Source organism: Antechinus flavipes, chromosome 1 (genome assembly GCF_016432865.1).
Source record: "Antechinus flavipes isolate AdamAnt ecotype Samford, QLD, Australia chromosome 1, AdamAnt_v2, whole genome shotgun sequence".
Lineage (NCBI taxonomy): Eukaryota > Metazoa > Chordata > Mammalia > Dasyuromorphia > Dasyuridae > Antechinus > Antechinus flavipes.
The window spans coordinates 321716673-321736655 of NC_067398.1; positions in this window are offsets into that span (position 1 = coordinate 321716673).

Genomic DNA, 19983 nt, shown 5'->3' on the forward strand with positions numbered 1-19983 from the left:
GACAGAAGTGACAGCCTCAGAATGCAGAATGAGACAAATCCTTTTTAGAAAGGGCCAATGTGGAAATTTACTTTGAATGATTATTCATGTTTATAATGAGTTGGGTTTTTTTTTTTTAGGTTCTCAATTGAGAATTGGGTGGGAAGTTGAGATGTGAAGACGAGAAGACAGATCTTGCATAATTAAAATTAATAGAATATTTTAAAAAAACAAAAAAGAAAAAGAAATCATGTATGTAAGATCATTTGGTTAGAAGAAAAGCTAAAGTTGAGAAGACGTCACATATAATTGTAAGAATTTGAATCTAATCTATCCAAATTCATCCTTGAGGGGGGATAGAATGAATACTAGAAACAGGAAAAAAAGTCAACTTGATTATCATCATTTCTTGTAAAAGTATGATAAATCTGAACCAATCATGCCAGTGGACGAGAACCAAAAAGCTCAATCATTTCCTTATCTAATGATCGTTTGATTCTTTTCTATTCTACGCCATTCAATGCCATTGACATTTCTTTGCCAGAGAAATGATAGCCATGTGCCACAATCATTTATAATAGCAATTCAATTCTAAATGATGTAGAGAAGAAATAGTGGAAGATTATAAGTAATACCACCTTACAAAACAGAGAAAAACAGGAGAAGCAAAAACAAGTTTACAGTTAGTCTACTGTTCTAAGGCCAAACAGAGTCATATATGTTCCCAGAAGCGTCTATGGGTAAAATTAATAGAAGAATGACAGAAAGATGGGGAAAAAATCTTTTTTTTGCCTATATATATATAAATGCCTATATGCCTATATATGGCTATATATATAAATATAAAGAAATTAAATTATTCTTCAGAGTATAACGTTTGGATGACTATTGTACACTAAGGAAATACATTCTGGTGATGATACAATTTTGCAAATATTGAGGGACTGCTATACAGCATATATCAGAATAGAAAAGAATCTTGGATCACCTTATTACCCAAAAATAGTGTTGGAGAAAAAAATAACTAAATACTGAAACAAATCTCTATATTCCCAACTTTATAAAATCTTAACAATGAAAATAAGAAGGAAAAAGGTTAATCTTGACAAACAATTCTCTGCAATTGACCAGGTAAGTTTTGTGAAGGTATATTACACTGTTTATGTATCTCCCATAGCATTCAGCACAGCGATATAGTATATGGATCAATAAAGATTTATTACTATTATCAATACAACTGATAAACAAAATATATTTTAGATATAATTGTATCATGAAAACTATATGCTGTTACATTTGTTGCAGAAGAACTCTGTAGTCTTTCTCTGTTTCTGATGCTATGATCTTTGTAAGAACCTTGTGATTTAGGCAGTTTGGTTTACTCTGTATTTATGATTTCATAGTTTAGGGAATCTCTTCTGGTAGGAAAACTTTCTCTACCAATATTGTATTTTGCACCAATTCTCTAATCTATAATCTTAGAAAATTGCTTGGGGCACTGAGAAGTGGCTTGAAGGATGGTACAGTTAAGTGCTAGAGGGAATCTGGGGCTGAACTTCCATTTTCTTGATTCCCAGATAGGCCACTTTGTCTCACACTGTAGTACAAGTATTATGATACCAATTCTAAAGATGAATAAACTGAGGATCAGAATGATTAAATAGTTTGACTGACATTTTCAAAGCTGGTAAGCTAAGGAACTAGAAACCCAGTTCTGCTTTTCTGGGTCTATTTTGCCACCTATTTACTACAGGAACCAAAACTTCCCAAACACACAGTGGTCTTATATGTAGAGTTTAATATTAAAGCAGCAGAAGGATGAATACAGAGAGGCTTGGAGAGACTTACATGAACTGATGCTAAGTGAAATGAGCAGAACCAGAAGATCACTTTACACTTGGACAATGATATTATATGAGGATGTATTCTGATGGAAGTGGATTTCTTTGACAAAGACTCAGTTTCAAATGATAAATGATGGACAGAAGCAGCTACACCCAAAGAAAGAACACTGGGAAACGAATGTGAACTATTTGCATTTTTGTTTTTCTTTCCGAGTTGTTTTTACCTTCTGAATCCAATTCCCCCTGTGCAACAAGAGGACTGCTCGGTTCTGCAAACATATATTGTATCTAGGATATACTGCAACATATCTAACATATATAGGACTGCTTGCCATCTAGGGGAGGAGGTGGAGGGAGGAAGAGGAAAAATCGGAACAGAAGCGAGTGCAAGGGATAATGTTATAAAAAAATTACCCTGGCATGGATTCTGTCAATATACATTTATTATAAAATAAAATATTAAAAAAATATTAAAGCAGCAGATAAAGAAAGAAACCAATTTGATATTCATAACCTTAAGATATTGTGGTATCTAATTTTCAAGTTCCTCACTGATGTCAAATTTGTTTCCTAAATTATCAGTTTTGTTCAAGATAAAATTTTGTTGATTTTGTGGGCTTTAGCAGAATCAGCTCCAATACTGCTCCCTTCCCAGTGCTTCCTGGAAGAAAGCATTTATTTGATATTGAAAGATAATGGGAATATAAGTTTATACTGTTTCTCTCTGATGTCAATAATTAATTATCCATGAGTCAAAAATGCATTGAATACTTTTCAAAAAGAGAGGGAAATTAGCCCATACTCTAAAGTAAAAGTTGTCCAGTCAGGTAATTTTTTTACATTGGTTCTCTTTGCAACTCTTTATTGGTGATGTTAGTCCCTACTAACATCTATCTGCTTGGCTCTATTGGTTTACTAGAATTCTCAGGAGATGGCAGTAGTTTGTTCTTTGTAGACAGCAGTATTTCATGGCTTGAAGTCATAGATCATCATTAGAAAATAATATTGTTAACAAAGATGGACCATATTTTTCAGGAGACACTTGGCCAACTAAAAACATAAAACAATTTCCTCCCCACACCAGTTCCTTGTCTGTTTTTAGAATCTATCAAAAGTTTATATACTGACATAGTAGAACCATGGATTGTCCAACTTGACCAGGAAAGAAGGGCTAGACCTATGGTGAAAGTAAGGAAAAAAAAACAGTGGAATGCCTAGGTATACCCAAATAAGAAGGCATAGATGAATAGAGACTTTCACCTATGATGCTGGAGAAATTTCTGGAGAACAAATAAAGAGAAACTAAATTAAAGTAAGTGTTTTAAGAAGGAAGGAAAGAAGGAAATAAACATTAATTAACTACTTACAAGTACCAGGCATTAGATTAATGCTTTACAAATATTCTCATTTGAACCTTACAACAACTTTGAGAGGTGAGTGCTTTTATTATTATTATTATTCCTTTTTTACAGTAGAAGAAATTGAGGCAAAGTGACTTGAATTAAAGCGACTTCTCTGGGGTTACCCAGATAGTATCTGAAGCCAAATTTGAACTCAAATCTTTGTGACTCTAGACCTAGTGCTCTATTTATGGGCCTTCCTAGCTGCTTCTAAACTTTTCAATCAGCTCATACAGATATTTCTGACAAATTCTTCTGTGTAATTCTATATAAGAATGTCCAATAATCTTTCCTTCCTTTCTTCCTTCCTTCCTTTTTTCTTTCCTTCTTTTTTTGATCCCTTTTCTTCCCCTTCTCCTTTTTATTCTTCTTCATCATCTTATTCACATAGTTATTAACATTATTTTCCTATACCATGAATTTTTAGTCATTTACAAATTGATGGGTACCACTTTGCTTCTAGTTCTTTGCTACAACAAAAATGTTTCCTAGAATCCCCTTTAAAAATTTCATGAAAAATAAACAGACAAGAAATTCTGAAAATATGTTTACACATGTTTTAATTGACATAACAATACACAGTGGTGCATTGTACAATTGATGATAATATGTAAAACACGATGGGAATGTCTGAATTTATCTGTTAAAATTGCCCAAAGATTTTTGGAATAAGGTACAAAATACCATTCGATATCAGAGTAGCTAAGCTAAAAGTGATACAGACCAAAGCAGGGGAGGCCAGTGTAATTTATTATGCAAAGATGAATGAAGGGCAGGATGAAACTCTATAGCTGGCATCAAGGAAACCTAGGTTTAAGTCTGCCTTTGAGATAGATTGGCTACGTGAGCTTGGATAAGTAATTAAAACTCTCAGTGCCCCAAGCAGCTCTATAGAGAACTAAAAGTTAGAGAATAGTTATTGATCTGAATTGGTAGAGAGAATTTTCTCATAAGAAGTTTCTTCTATCAATGGAATCACAATTGGCTTCTCTTCTATCCCATCCCTCACTAAAACAAGGGAAAAAGAGGGAAAAAAGATCTTGAATGATATTTTGTATATGATTATAACAATCTTTGGGCAATTTTAACAGATGAATTCAGACATTCCCATCGTGTTTTAGATGTTGCCACCAATTGTACAATACACCACTGTGTACTGTCATAAGTCAGCTAAAACATGTGTAAACATATGCCCCGTCAGTCATTAAGAAGAAGGGTATAATTACACTTTAAAATGTGGCAAAGCATTTTAGAAGTAGAGTATAATTTTCGAGAGCAGGAACCGTTATGAAACATATCTTTCCCCAAGTGTTTATACAGCCTGACATCTTCAGGTTTGTTCAAATCAAAAGTCCCACTGTGAACAAGCAGACCTCAGACAAAGAAGGTAATTTGTTCTGTAGGTGCCACGTCAATGAGAGTGAACAAGAGAGAGCAAGGCAGAAGCAGGCATACCAACAGGGAGGAAGACTCAGAGAGAATATGGGATACTGTGCTTCTGAAGGCAATCAGGTACTACAAGGGATCCCACCTAATTATGAAGGTCATGGATATTTGACTGTAGTTTGAATTTATGGAAGTCAAACTTTTAAAAAATTATGCCAAACTTTTAATTTAATGTTCTAGACTAATTTTTCCTGAATAGAGGGAAGGAAACTAGATGTGAGTGAAGGAAAAGTACTTTAGAATCATAGGAGGAAATAAAGGAAGATTTTTTATTTTTTCGATATTGCTAATTCATGGCAGTCTAAATGCCCCGGAACTACAAATCAGAAGATGTGTGTTCAAGACTTGCTTCAGTTACTTATAGCAATGTATTAAGGACTTGATCCTAATCTTTCTATATTTGATCTTAGAAAATTCTTCAGGACACAGTGAGATTAAGTAACTTTGCCATGCTTACACTAGTATAAAAAATACCAAAGTTGTGATTTGGACCCAGGTCTTGATTGCTTTATATATAATATTTTGCTCATATGAAGAAAAGAGAAGTTCTTGGGGGTCCCAGAGACGCAGTTTTCTCAGAGAGAAAAACAATAGCCAACATACCAATCTTAAAATGTGGTTTTTCAGTTGTGTCCCACTCTTCATGACCTCATGGACCCATAGCAAGTTAATGTTTATCATTGGGGTTTTCTTGGCAAGGAATAGTTTGTCATTTCCTTCTCCAGTGGATTATGAGAAATACAAGTTAACTGACTCTTCCATGATAGTACAGCAAGCATCGGAGGCCAGATTTGAACACAGATCTTTTTGCCTCTGGTTCTAGTGCCCTATCCACTGAACCAACTTGCTGTCTTCAGTTAAATAGATACATAAATAGATAGTATTTTGTAAACATTATTGCTTTTCAAATATTTAGTATTACTTTCACAATAAATTATACCAGGAAGAAAAAACAAAAATGATGGTTGTTATAATACTGTTTATTATAATACTAGCCAAATATCTTTCCCATATATAGAATCATATTTATTATTTGGTGACTTTTTAAAATAAGTTTTTATTCATGTCTTCTATTTTTTAAGTTATTAAAATGTTTTATTTTATTTACTTTTTTTACCCAAATTTATATAGTATTTGATTCTTCCAAATACATGCAAAGATAGTTTTCAATATTCACTTTTGCAAAATTTTATGTTACAAATTTTTCTTCTTCCCTTCCCTAGATAGCAAGTAATCCAATATAGGTTAAACATGTGCAATTCTTCTAAATATATATCCACATTTATCATGCTGTACAAGAAAAATCAGATCAAAAGGAAAAAATAAGAAAGAAAAAACAAGCAAGAAAACAACAAGAAAGATGAAATTACTATTCTTTGATCCACATTCAGTCTCCACAGTTCTCTCTCTGGATATGAATGGATTGTCTTGAATCAACTCATTATTGAAAAGAGTCAAGTCCATCACAATAGATCATCACATAATCTTCTTGTTGCTATGCACAATATTCTCTTGGTTCAAGCATAGTTATTATTGATATATAATAATTAAATGGTACAGTGGATAGAATTCTAGACCTGGCATCAGAAAAAAACTTGAGTTCAAATCCAATTTTAGACACTTACTAGTTATGTGACCCTGGACATTGTCCTTAATTTCTTTCAGGTTCAGTTTCCTCATCTATAAAATGGAGATAAGAAGAGCACTTATTTGGCAGGATTGCTGTGAGGACAAAATGAGATTTGAAAAATGCTTTACAAACTTCAAAGAGCCATGTAAATGTTAGTTTTAGCATCATTATTTTAAAACTTAAACAATTTGAAACTGTAGCTTAGAACTTAGGATTTAGGGCTGAAAGGGACCTTAGAAATTAACTAATCCAACCTCTTTATTTTAAAAATAAAGAAATGGAGTATCAATGTGATTAAATGACTTGCTAAAGATTATACAAATCCTGGCTTCAATATTTCAATTCAAATCTCTGACTCCAAAATCCAGTGTTCTTACTGACTATACCATTCTGCTTTCCTCTATTAAAATAAAGATTTAAGAGGTAGCTAGGTGGTGCAGTGGATAGAGCACCAGCCCTGAAGTCAGGAAGACCTGAGTTCAAATATGGTCTCAGACACTTAATGCTTCCTAGCTGTGTGATCCTAGGCAAGTCACTTAACCCCAATTGCCTCAGCAATAAATAAATAAATAAAGATTTGAAATGATTATTTTTGTCCTTTCAAAATTATTGCCACAGAGTTTAACACATATCATTTTAAATAGATCTTTATTTCTACCTTTTGTTTTTACATAGCTTAAATTTACTCCTGTTTCCCTTCCTCTCCCCATCTCAGATTGCTTTTCTTTTATACCAAATATATTTTTAAGAAAGGAAAAGAAAAGAAAAAAAAACACTAAAAATTTCGATCAAGATATTGGAAAAGAAACCCTCAGTCATTCATTATATGTAATATTCCACCCTTGTGGATCCTTACTTCTTTGCAAAAGGAATAGGAATGGAAATGTCTTCTATGTCTTCTCTGAGGTTAAGCTTCTTAAAATTTCATATCACTCTTTCATCTGTTTTGCACTGGTTGTTCTTTTCATTTACTTTGTTGTAGCAATTGTGGATCTTGTTTTCCTCTGGTTACTTCATTTTGTATCAGTTCATTTAAGTCTTCCCATGTTTCTTTGTGTAATCCACCTTTCTGGGCCAATTCATGCTTTTATTCATACAGAGTCTCCTTCCCTAGGATGTCTTCCTTCCTTTCTTTCTCTACTTCCATAATGTTACTACCTTCCTTTCAAGTTCTGGTCAAGTCCTACCTTTTCCACAAAACCCTCCTTCATTCTCACTATCCCAGGGCTGTGAGCAAGCATATTGCCAGGTGTTGTGCAGAATGCAATATAATGTAAATATTATGTCTTCCCTCAAGGAATTCTAAGAATGGGAAAAATATATATTAAGTGCCAAACTAATAGCACAGTATTTGGACTCTGAATTTCTTGTCCATCTACTTCCCCATCAAGGTCACTGTTATTTTCTACTGAAAATCTACATTACCTTGTTGATATATCAGAGAGAATTGACCACACAATCTTAAGAAGATGTTGATTATAGAAGTGATAGAGTCACAGCTCCAGGCCAGAATGTGCTGTGTATTGACTATATCTTTAATGTGTACATGTGTGATGGTTCATCCCTTCATTTCTATCTTATTTTCTACCCCATCCCCTAGTTTGGAATTTTTATCTTGTGCCTAGCCTTTTGGAGCTGCTTTTCAGTAAATCACTTTTCTTCCACTCAGCATACCATGCCACCTTTGTGATGAGTAGTTTCAGTTTTATGACATTCCATAACCCCGCTTGAAAATCTTGAAGTAGTTGCCCATTCTTTAAAAGAACCAAAGAATCATACATCTAGAAATAAAAGGGAACTCAAAAATCTAGTCCACTTTCATCATTTTACCTATGTGGAAACTGAATTCCAGAGAGGTTAGATTATTTGCTCCAGAATATAAAGGTATTATCAGAGGTGGGATTTTACCTGAGGGTCAATATTTTTCCCAGAGATGTAACCTCTTTATCTAGGAAAGAAAGATAATGTAGAATTTGTCTGCTTTCCCCTTCCAATTCTATCTCCCACCAAGCCCCAATTACACACCATTTGCTCCTTTCAAATGCATCCAATCTTCTCATCATTATTTGAATACCCTTCAAAGTGGAATCCCTTACTATTTTGCATGAACTATGCCATACCCTTATTTGGGATGTATTATCACCTATAAAAATCTGCAAGAACCTATTTTGCAAGATTCAGCTCACATGCCATGTACCCAAAGGGAGTGTTATGTTCATGACATGTCAAGTGTACATAGACTATAAGCTTTCTCTCTTCTCTGTCTCTCATTCTCTCTTTGTCTGTCTCTCCTTCCCTTCTTTCCTCTCTCTCTTTCTTTGAATCTCTTTCTGTCTTTTCCTCTCTGTCCTCTATCTTTTCTTCTCTATCTTCTCTATCTTGTCTGTGTCTGTCTCTTTCTGATTCTCTGTGTCTCTTTCTGTCTCTGCCTCCCTGTATGTGTCTGTGTCTCTCTCACTATGTATTTGTTTCTCTGTCTCTGTCTGTCTCATAAATTCCTCCAAAAAGGACTTCATACCATTGATATAGTACTTACTATTACTACTTTAACTACAACAACAAGTACTACTACTACTACTACTACCACTATCACTACTACTACTTCAACAACTACTACTACCCCCCAATATTATTATTACCAACACAACTACTACCACTATGATTACTTCAACAACAACTACTACTACTACTATTACTACCACTACTACTATTACCACCACCACCACCATTATTATTACTACTATTAACACTACTACCACTACTGTCACTACGATTACTTCAACAACAACTACTACTACAATTACTACTACTACTACTACTACAATAATTACTACTACTACTATTATTACTACCACTACTACTACTACTACTACTACCACTACTACTGTCACTTCTACTACTACCCCTACTACTACTACTACTACCACTACTACTGTCACTTCTACTACTACCACTACTACTACTACTACTACTACCACTACTACTATCACTACTTCCACTACTACTACACTACTACTACTACTACTACTACTACTAGTTACTACTATTACCACCACTAACTACTACTATCACTACTTCCACTACTACTATCATTACTACTACTACTAGTAGTAGTAGTAGTTACTACTATTACCACCACTATTACTACTACTACTACTACTACTACTACTACTACTACCATCACCACCAGCTAACATTTATATAGCATTTACTCTATGCCTGTACTTTTTCTAAACACTTTATAATCATCATCTCATTTATCCTCTCAACAACCCTAGGAAATAAATTCTATGTTTACCAGCATTTTATAGATGAGGGAAATTGAGACAGAGTTTAAATGACTTGCCCAGTGCCGCACAGCTAGCAACTGTATCCGAGACCAGATTTGGACTCAGGAAGATGAATCCTCCTGGATCCAGGTCACGCACTCTGTGCACAAGTTCAATTTTTTTCCCAGAGATATAACCTCCTTATCTAGGAAGGAAAGATAATGTAGAATTTGTCTGCTTTCCCCTTCCAACTCTATCTCCCACCAAGCTCCAAATACACACCATTTGCTCCTTTCAAATGCAACCAATCTTCTCATCATTATTTGAATACCCTTCAAATGGAACCCCTTACTTTTTTGCATGAACATTTCATTCTGTTTCTCTCTCTTTCAATTAATTCAGAAACACATAATAAGGCTCTCAGTTCTGTTCCTACGGTCCAGTGACAAACCAATACTATGGAAATGGCCTTGGATGCAGTGGGAGACCTTGACCTTTTTAAGCTCAGATCTTTAATGAATCTCAGTTTGACCAAAATTCCCATTCAGTTATTGGCTAGTTAAGAAATAAGACAAAGAATGGCCTATTTTACCTAATTAAATCTGAAGAGAAAGACCCTCAGGGTTTCTGGCCAACAATTATTATTTACACTCTGTCTGAGCCAATCAGGGTCCCAATTGTTGGCAAATCAATGAGAGCTAGAGTGACACATGACTATGTTAAGGATTTGTGATCTGGATCCCCAATGCACAGATCTGTAGTTTTATCTAAGGATCAGAGAGGATAAGTTATTTGATCCCAGGCAGACAACTCAGAAATGTCTGAAGTAGAATTTGAGCTCAGGCCTTTCAGATTCCCAATCAAGCACTTGATTGATATGTTATGCTGCTCTCAGTGGATATAAACATGGCTACAACAACTCAGTTCCTGATGTCTAGAGGTACAGTTCAGCAGGGGTCATAAACTGTATAATTCAGGATGGAATGGTATAAATAAATAACAAGCAAAACCTTGGAGGTCAAAAGAAATCACTTCCAGTTGTTAGAATCAGGGTATACTTCATGGAAGAAAAGGCATTTGGGAAAGATTTGAAAGAATACTTAGTAGTTCAACAATTAGAGGTGGAAGAGGACATTCTAGGAATACCATGAACATAGACACAAGGGTTGATAAGCATTGTAAGTGTTCAGGAATATTTTTAAAAATTAGATTTAGATGGAATGTAAGGTAAAAAGAAAGAAGGAATCAAAAGAAAAGAAGGAAGGAAGAGGGGAAGAGAAGGGAGAGAGGAAGAGAAGGAAGGAGGAAGAAAGAAACGAAGGAAGAAGAAAGGAAGGAAGGAAAGGAGGGAGAAAGAAAGAAGGGAGAGGAAGGAAAGAAAAAGAGAAGGAAATAAATAGGAAAGGAGGAAGGAATAAAAAGGAAATGGAGGAATGAAAATGGAAGGAAGGAAAACAGGAAAGAAGGAAGGAGGATAGAAGGAAGGAACAAAAAGCAAAAAAGAAGGGTAAGAGAAAAGGGAGAATGAAATAAAGGAGAGAGATAATAAGAGTGAGAGCAAGAGCAAGAAGCAGAGAGAAAAGAGAAGAGAAAAGAAAGAAAAGATATACAATATACTAGGCACTGTGGTAAGCACTAGAGATACAATACAAGAAGCAAACGGGTTCTTGTTCATGAGGAATTTATAATCTAATAGAAGATGCATATATTGGCCACTGTTTTCTTCTGGGATTTCAAAACAATCAAATAACATGCCTTCTCTCTCCCTCTCAGGAATCAATAAATCAATAAATATTTTCTATGGATCTACTACATGCTGAATATTGTGATAGATTCTAGTGGTTAGTGAGGGTACAAACGGAAAGAACGTACTAATCTTAACTCTGAAGGAGCTTACCATGACTACTGTGGATTTGGTTACTATTTCTAGAATAAGAAGTGGGAGGAGAAGGGTGAAATGTGAATGTGAAGGTTGTGCAAGAAGATTTCTGAGTGCCACATTGTGGGTTTGGGTCTGATTGCAATATTCATGAATCAGGATTGTATTGCCCCAGGACGGCATCTGGAGAAAAGGAGTTGAGACAGAAGTTGTGTGGGGTCAGTAGAATATCAGGAAGCTGGATACAATGAAAGGCCTTGAGTGCCAGCATAAGGAAATGAATATTGATTAAGTAAACTCATAAAAGATGCTTGAGGAATATTTTAAATGATCCATAAGCTCTTAGAATTAGTGGAGACTTCAGATACCATTGAATCCAAACTGTATCTGGCCAAGAATCCTTCTAACTTATTTCTGACAAAGGGTCAGATGCATGAAAAAAATGAATGGCTAGATGACATAGTTTTTAGGTGATTTCCTGACCTCTATCTACATAGACTGATTGTGGCTGAAAACAGTTTTCTCAGAGTCAGAATTGAAAAGTCTCTTTACTAAAAAATCCAAGCCCAAACATCTACTATGTACATGTGTTGTAGTTGATGACACACATTAGCTGTTCCCCAGATGTCCTTCTATACTGGTTATATACTGTTTGATTGGAAGAAGTATAACTACTTCAACCCCATAAGACTTCCATTTAGCTAGAGAAGTGTATGTGTGTGTGGGGTGTGTGTGTGTGTGTATTTTAAATGAACTTAATTTTTCTTTTTAGACAGAAGATTCTATACCTATTTAGCACATTCTGAACTGCCAGTCTTTATGTGATAATTAATAAAAGTAATAAACAATGTAAAGGTTTCAATTAGTTCTTTCAAAAATCTGGCCTTTGAGAAAGAATTTTCTGGAGGTTGATGTGAAAACATCAAACACTTAAAGTTTCAATCCTCCCTTAAGAAAAGTCTGCCTGGAATAAGGAATTCACAACTCCTTAGACTGCTTTTCTGGCACACACAGAGAGAGCTTCAAAATCAGCCTTGCAAAAATCATTTTGAAAGTTATGGAAGTGAAGCTTGACCCTATAATAGATCTTGAAAGACTGTTCGGCATCTCTGTGGTATCCTCAGCTTTCAATTCTCTCTCATAGGTGTTTCTTCAGGCCTAATGTGACTACACCTGGTGCACTTGAATCATAAAATCAGAGAATATCAGAGTCGGCTATCTAGTCCAACCTATAGCTGAAAAAGTAATCTTCTTTACCACATACCTAAGATGTGGTTAAATTTGCTTGAAACCATATTCTACTTTTTGATAACTTTTTCTTAAAAAGTTCAGTCTGACCTAAAGTCTAAATTTACCATCTTGTCACTTCCTTGGATCTTATTTCTGCCTTCTAGGACCAAACAGAGCAGGTCTATTCCTTCCATATGAGAGCTATTAATATATTTTAAGTTAATTATAATATCCTTCCTCTCCTACCATTTCTCCTCCCTCTTTACTACCTTGTCCCTAATCCCAAACACCCAATAACTTCACTTTCTTTGATTAATTCTCATGTGATATAAACTCAGAGCCATTCTAATTAGTGAATGTAATGTGCATGACGTTTCATCAAAGGAGTCTAAGGAGTAATTAAGGAGATAGGAAGAAAAGAAAAAAGAGAATGGAGCTATATAAACCTAGAGAAGAGAGGGTATTCAGAAGGAGTAGATGGTCACCAATTATCAACATCTGTAGAAAGGTCAAGAAGAATAGAGAATGAATATGATTCAATTGTTAAATTATTTGGAGTAAGTTTGGAGTGAATTGTTTCTGTTGAATGAAGAAGTCAGCAGTAAGATTATTTAGAAGAGAGTGAGAAAAATAGAAGTACCAATTGTAGATGGCTTTTTTTCAAAAAGATAAGAAGGGAATGGATGCTATAGATCCATACTTGATGTCCTGGTGAGAATCAAGGATTTGATGAGGGTGGGAATTTTTTTTTGTTTGTTTTAAGGATGGGGGAGACTTGGGCATCTTTGTAGGAAGGAGAGGGAATAGGAAGAGACTAAAAATTAGAGAGAGGATGATGTTGGGATCAATCTTCTAGAGAAAAAAATAGGAGAGAAGGGAATCAAAAGTATATGCAAAGACGTTGAAAAGAGTGAGCATAAGAGTCAACTCCTCCCCAGAGAGTAGAATGAAGATATAGTGAGTTACAATATTAAAAACATGAGATGAGGAATAGGTAAAAAATGGAAGTCCAAGGAATAACATCAGATTTTTTTTTTAGCGACATTTGGATATGTGGTGTTTGATGAGAGAAGAAAAGATTTGGAAGTTCTGCTGTTAGTAGGAAAAGGAATTCATTATGGAGGAGGAGAGAAGTTTAACTGAGATTATAAAATCCCATACATACAGATATATCAAGTTTCAAGCTAGATGAGGTCAAAAACAAAATATTTAAAGCATCACTTTTTTGTTAGCAAAAAAAAAATGAAAGGAAAGAGGATACTCCACAATTGGAGAATAAATTATTATCTATTTCAATATAATGGAATATTAATATTCTGTGAAAATATGAGTTCAGAAAGACTTAGGAAGAGCTGGACAAACCAATGAAAATGAGAAAAGCAGAACCAGGGCAACAATTTATATTGCCTATAATATTACCATGATGATATGAAGGGGAGTAGGATTGGGGCAGAGAACACTGAAAGATATCTGAACTTTGATGGCTGTAGTAATCTGTCATGCTTCCTGAGAACCGATAGTGAAACATATCTCTTGGGCAGAAAGATAGTGAAATATTTGCTCAAAAAAAGGCATATGTTGTCAGAAATGGCTAATGTGATGATTTACTTTGTTTAATTTCACATCTTTGTTGTAAATGGGGATTCTGTAGAAGATCAATTAGCAGGAGTCAAAGAGTAATGATAGTGTTTTTTAAAATATAGTTTTTTTTAATTTTTAAAAATTACCATTAAAATGTTTTAAAGCTATGGAAAATTATGATATGATATAATATAACTATCTCATTTCACTGGCAAAGAAGATTTAGGGACAGAGGGATGAGCTGATTTGCCTAAAGAAGTAGAAACAATGGTAGAAATGGAACTAGAAACCAGGCTCCTCCCTCCCTGTCTGCTATTGTTTCTAATATTTCAAACTGACTTCCTAGATTAAAATGGATTTGTTCTTTTTGTTTTTTTGAAACATGGTGGAAAGGTTGTGACATCACATATTGGGTGATATGGGTATTCACTTCTATGATAAGTGAAATCAATAGTTAAAATCCAGACTGTCCTGACTGTCAATAGAGATTTTCTACAGAGCTCCATACCATGTTTCTAGCCAAAAGCCTCTTTGGCTGAGTTGGCCAATCCTAGATCTGGCTTCTAGACAGAAGAAACAGTTTGGAGAATTGGGGAAGACAGATTTTTCCCCCCTAGGAGAGATTTAATGGTGTGAAATAACTTGGTATTACATATCCAATCACAGAAGGTCCTTGGAGCTAATGTATTGGCACCTTACCCCTAGCCCCAAGTGTTCAAGGTAGTTGCCTCCATACAATCCTATTGCTTTTATGCTCCTCTCCCAACTCAATACATTAGGTGAATCACTGGTCTATAGCAGCACTGTCCAACACGCAACCTTTAGAGAGATGTAAAACATTCCCTGAATAGCTATGTCATGATGCCTAATTCAAAAAGCATCATGTAGACACGAAAGACCTGTGAAAGTAAATTTCATCATTTCAAGAAAGTATCATTAAGTATGCAGAGACAGATGCCACATAAATATAACTTAGTTTTTGAAAAAACTTTTCCATGATGAAAGCAGTGTGATTTTGAAGAAAGAATGATGGATTCAGAGTCGGAGTATTAAAGTTCAAGGCTCATTGCCACCAAGTATTACCTGTGTGACCTTAGATACATGTCACCTAGCATCTCTGGGTCTCCTATCCTATCTTTATAAATGTACAATCTTTGTATAATGAGATTGGTCAAAATAGACTCTAATTTTCCTTTCAGTTCTAAATCTAGAATCTAAAGGGACCCTCTTTTTATAGGTATGAAGAAAAAGATTTTAAAAGTGTTCTCAGGATTGAGAATGCCAACAGCATGAAGGAAAAGTAAGAAGTCACACAAAATAAATGAAGAAAAAGAAGGAAAGGAAAAAGAGAGATTCAATCCAAGCATTACCATTGAAAGGTTATGATCTTGGCAAATGGGAGCCTAGATTGCCTGTTCTCTCAAAGACCACTTGCAAAGGACTCATTCTGTTATAGGTCAATTCATGGGACATTTAATAAGAGTTAAAAGCAGCCTGAAGGAAGTATAGCTCACTAAAGGATAGTGACTTCAGAATTGGGGATTTTACATTCCAACTTTTAGTGCAGTGAATGTAACCAACCCATTGCGGTTCTTTCTTAGATTACGTAATGAAAACCCACGTTCAAAGTACCTTTCTCTTCAACCTGATTAGAGACATGCCATTCATGTATAGCCATGTATAACAATTATGGTTTACAACAGTCTCTGGTTATGCCCTGAGAAATGAAGGAAGATGCTTGGACTTTATATAAGATTATAAAGCAAATTGATGTCTGGAGGAGGAAGGGTGCTGTTTATATTGAACTAACCCTTTAAAGCTCAGAGAAGTAATCAGCTAAAATTTGGGAAATGGATATATGGGACAGTATTCAAATCTCTATATGAATTCCCCACCACTTCTGAACTCTGCTAATGGAAATGTAGAATGATTCATTTGTCCTTGATGGATGCACAGTATTTAATAAATGTTTGTTGAAGAGATCTGACACACATGTCCCTTTTTTCAAGAAGTTTGTTGAAAAGCAGTTCACTATGTATTTAGGTATAGATAGTAAAATATATAGATATAGAAAGATAGAAAGATATATACATATAGATATTGATATGTATGTACTATATATACATAAATATACAGTCTCTATATGTATACACACATATACATATATGAAAGATAATGCCAACTTATAGGAGAGAACAGCTATTGTATATTCTTACAGGAAGTCAACAAGTCATGGTTCTGGACTTGCTTTCAGGAAGACCTGGATTCAAATCCTGCCTCTGACAGTTATTGTGAAATCTTGGATAAATCATTTAAGCAGTTTGAATCTCAGCCTTTCTTTTAATCTGTAAAATGGATATAAAAATATATTAATAGTAGTTAACTCACAATATGATTGTGACTTAAAAAGCTCAGAGTATGCATTAAATACACTGAAAATTTTTAAGTACTATATAAGTGTGAGCATTTTAAAGATTATCTTCTACTCTGACTAGGCAAAAGGTCAGATTTTGAGCATTTTTATTTGGAAAGTTATATCCTTGACCAAGTACATTAGTTTCAGTTTTCTCCATGTGCCAATCTGACAGGAGTTTCTGTTGACCTTTAGTTTTTCTCTACACAGTCAACAACAATAATATTTATTTTATTACATCTGTGTTTCATTTGCCAATTTCCACAATTGTGTCTGCATCCCTGATGGATATGAGTTAATATACATTAATGACTAGAAGGGAGTTATGGGATTCTTCAAAACCTGCTTGAATATTGAGGTTTAGGAATGTCAACATTTTTTGTTCTCATGCAGATAACTAACTTCTTGGGGGGGAAGAATCATTTAAAATATATTGTCATTTTTGAATCAGTAATTTTGATAATTACATAGAACGAGATGGGCAGTTACCAAGACAAGAACAAAGTTTACAAAAATACACACTCTTTGTATTAAAAATGTAAATATATATCATTCACTAATATGTAATAATTTTCTTTAAATTTAGCTGAAGGCTTTAGGGTGAAAGCTATGTGATAAAAAGAGATCACAGGAACATCAGGTACGAATTGTGAATGAGTGTGAAGAATAGAAAAAGTAATATTGAAAAATTGAAAACTGCAATCAAGCATATATACTCCTCTTATCTCAACTCTCTCCTTCCTTCTTTGCTGTTACAGCCAGTAATATGACTGGGAAAGAATTGGAACTGGTTTTAACTCCTTTCCCATATGTTCATTATTGAAAATGTGTTTGCATCTTCACTGTAGCACAGCAAATACACTGACGCCCTTCGACTGTGAATCCAAAGCTGGGAGAGACGAGGAGGGCCTGGCAGATGAGGTGAAGGAGAGTTGGCTACAAGCAAGATACCAGTCTAGGAGAATTTCATAGGAGTCCCAAATCCTTCTATTTTGGTTCAACTTAGAATGCTTATGTAAAGAAGAAAAAAAAAAGCTGGGGTGGGGGGGAAGATTCTTATAAGAAGAGTTAGGGTAGAACAATTAAGGTGAGACAAGCTTTGATTAAGAGGGTCTATATCCTCTTGTGTATGGTATGACCATGAATCTCCTACCCAGGTCTCTCTTCAGGACTTTGACCTGGTACATGGATCCTACCGCACTACTACGCTCTGCTTTCCACTTCCCCTGCCTATTTTTGGGCATGCTTTGTGTTATAGCATCACTCTGAATGTGCCCTATTTTTTGTGACCTATACTCTATCTACAATTATTATTTAACTGTGCTGTTAGATCAACTAGCTTTAGTTTTGGCTAAAGTGCTTTCCCTTGCTCTGGTAAAAATAAACAAATTACTAGTCAATTCTGAGTTTGAGTCTTGAGGATTTTTGAGTAGGTGATGATTCTTTAAATCTGGGATGGTGACTCTTATAACAAAGTGTGGTACTATTCCAGGTGCTACACTTGGATTCAGTGATATCTGTGTCCATAAATAAAACAGCCCTATCACAGAGATCACCAATTCATCAAAGCATATTAAGTCCCCAAACTTTTCCCAAACAGCAGTTTAAGAAAGACCCAATTTTCAGTTATTTTCAATATTTTCAATACAGTTGGGCTTGGGGGTCTATGCTTGAAATCCTAGACACTAGGGAGGCTGTGATTAAGGGATCTTTTGGGCTTAGAAGTTCTGCTGAAAGGGACTGTGAAAATCTGATGCCTATATTTAGTTTACCATCAATTTGGTGAACTTGGCAAGCAAAGGCCCACCAGGTTATTGACTAAAAAGGAATGAATTGGCCCATATCAAAAAGGTCAAAAACTCCTATGCTGATTATTAGTGGGATCAAATTTGTGAGTAGTCTGGGTAAGAGAGGGAAAACCAATATTTTAAAAAATTAAAAACTTTCAAAAAATGACAGACAATTTGGATCATATTTCTGAGTCTACATTCTGAGAAATTATAAAGTAGAGCACAATTTGTCATGGACTTGGAATGAAACTAATGTTTTGGTGGACGTTATCATATACTGTTCAATACTATTGAACATTTTCAGACTAACACACTTAGTCATAAGTCTTACTTTTCTTTTTCTTTTCAACTGTTCTTATGGGGTGGTATTAGGCTTTTTATAAAAAAAAAGATATTACAGAACAAACCTTTAGTCAGTCAAAATGTATACAATTAATATATATAATACATAAAACTTGTGCATATTTATTATAAATGTTTTCAATACATGTAAAATCTAAACTATAGTATAAAACACATCACTCAAAAAAGATTTTTAAGCACTGATGCTAGAGTAGTGTATTCACTTAAAAAAATAAAAAGTATATTCAAAATTGTCTAGTCTTGTCATGTCTTTCTTAAAGGGCAAGAAAGTTCATACAGCATCCTTGGAAGCTTTCTTTTGGCATTAAAAATGTAAACCAGACAAAACCCACAAAAGCATCTACAAGAAAAAGAAAAATATATTCTTGCTATGGTGTCTTTCCAAAAAAAAAATTTAACATAAATATGGTGGGTTTTCTTAAATTCTATACTCTTGATGATGACACTGCAAAACATTTGTGGATAAACTGGAGAATGCAAAACTTCCTGCATAGGCTCTGTTGAGTTTCTGTTAGCTCTGTTTCCACTTCAAAGGCAGTTAAATGTAGTGCTTTGATAATTTCCTTTTGTCCCTATTGAAATGACCATTTACTTCCCTATTAGGGAACCGCTTGAAAAACAATAAAGAAGTTTTGCTAAAATTTTAGGCTACACCAGGATCTTACACCACATATCACATTAAATTCTTACTGTATAGTCAACAAATGGAAAAATCACTTCTTTGAAAAAACAAGATGAGAACAGAAGGAAATAATCATTTGGACCTGTGAATTCTTTTGAGATTGAGAATTGTGAGAATCCTTAACCATTTATTGGATACAGATTATTATTAAAGAGAAAATATAAATTTAACTACACAAAAACTAAAAAAAAAACTTTGAAGAAACAAAATCAATAAAACATTTAAAACACAATTATTGAAAATAGCTTTATATTAGATAAATTTCATAAGAACATCAATAATGTATATTAGTTATGAAATTTGACCAAATTACTTTGTAAAGCACAACAGATTAAGAATTGAAACTGTCTCAGAGATTCAATGAAATTCAGCAAGCATTTATCAAGCATATACTATGTGCTAATTGGTAGGGTAGCTATTGTGCTAATTTGTAGGGATACAAGTACAAAATGAAATATATCTCTACCATGTAAGAGC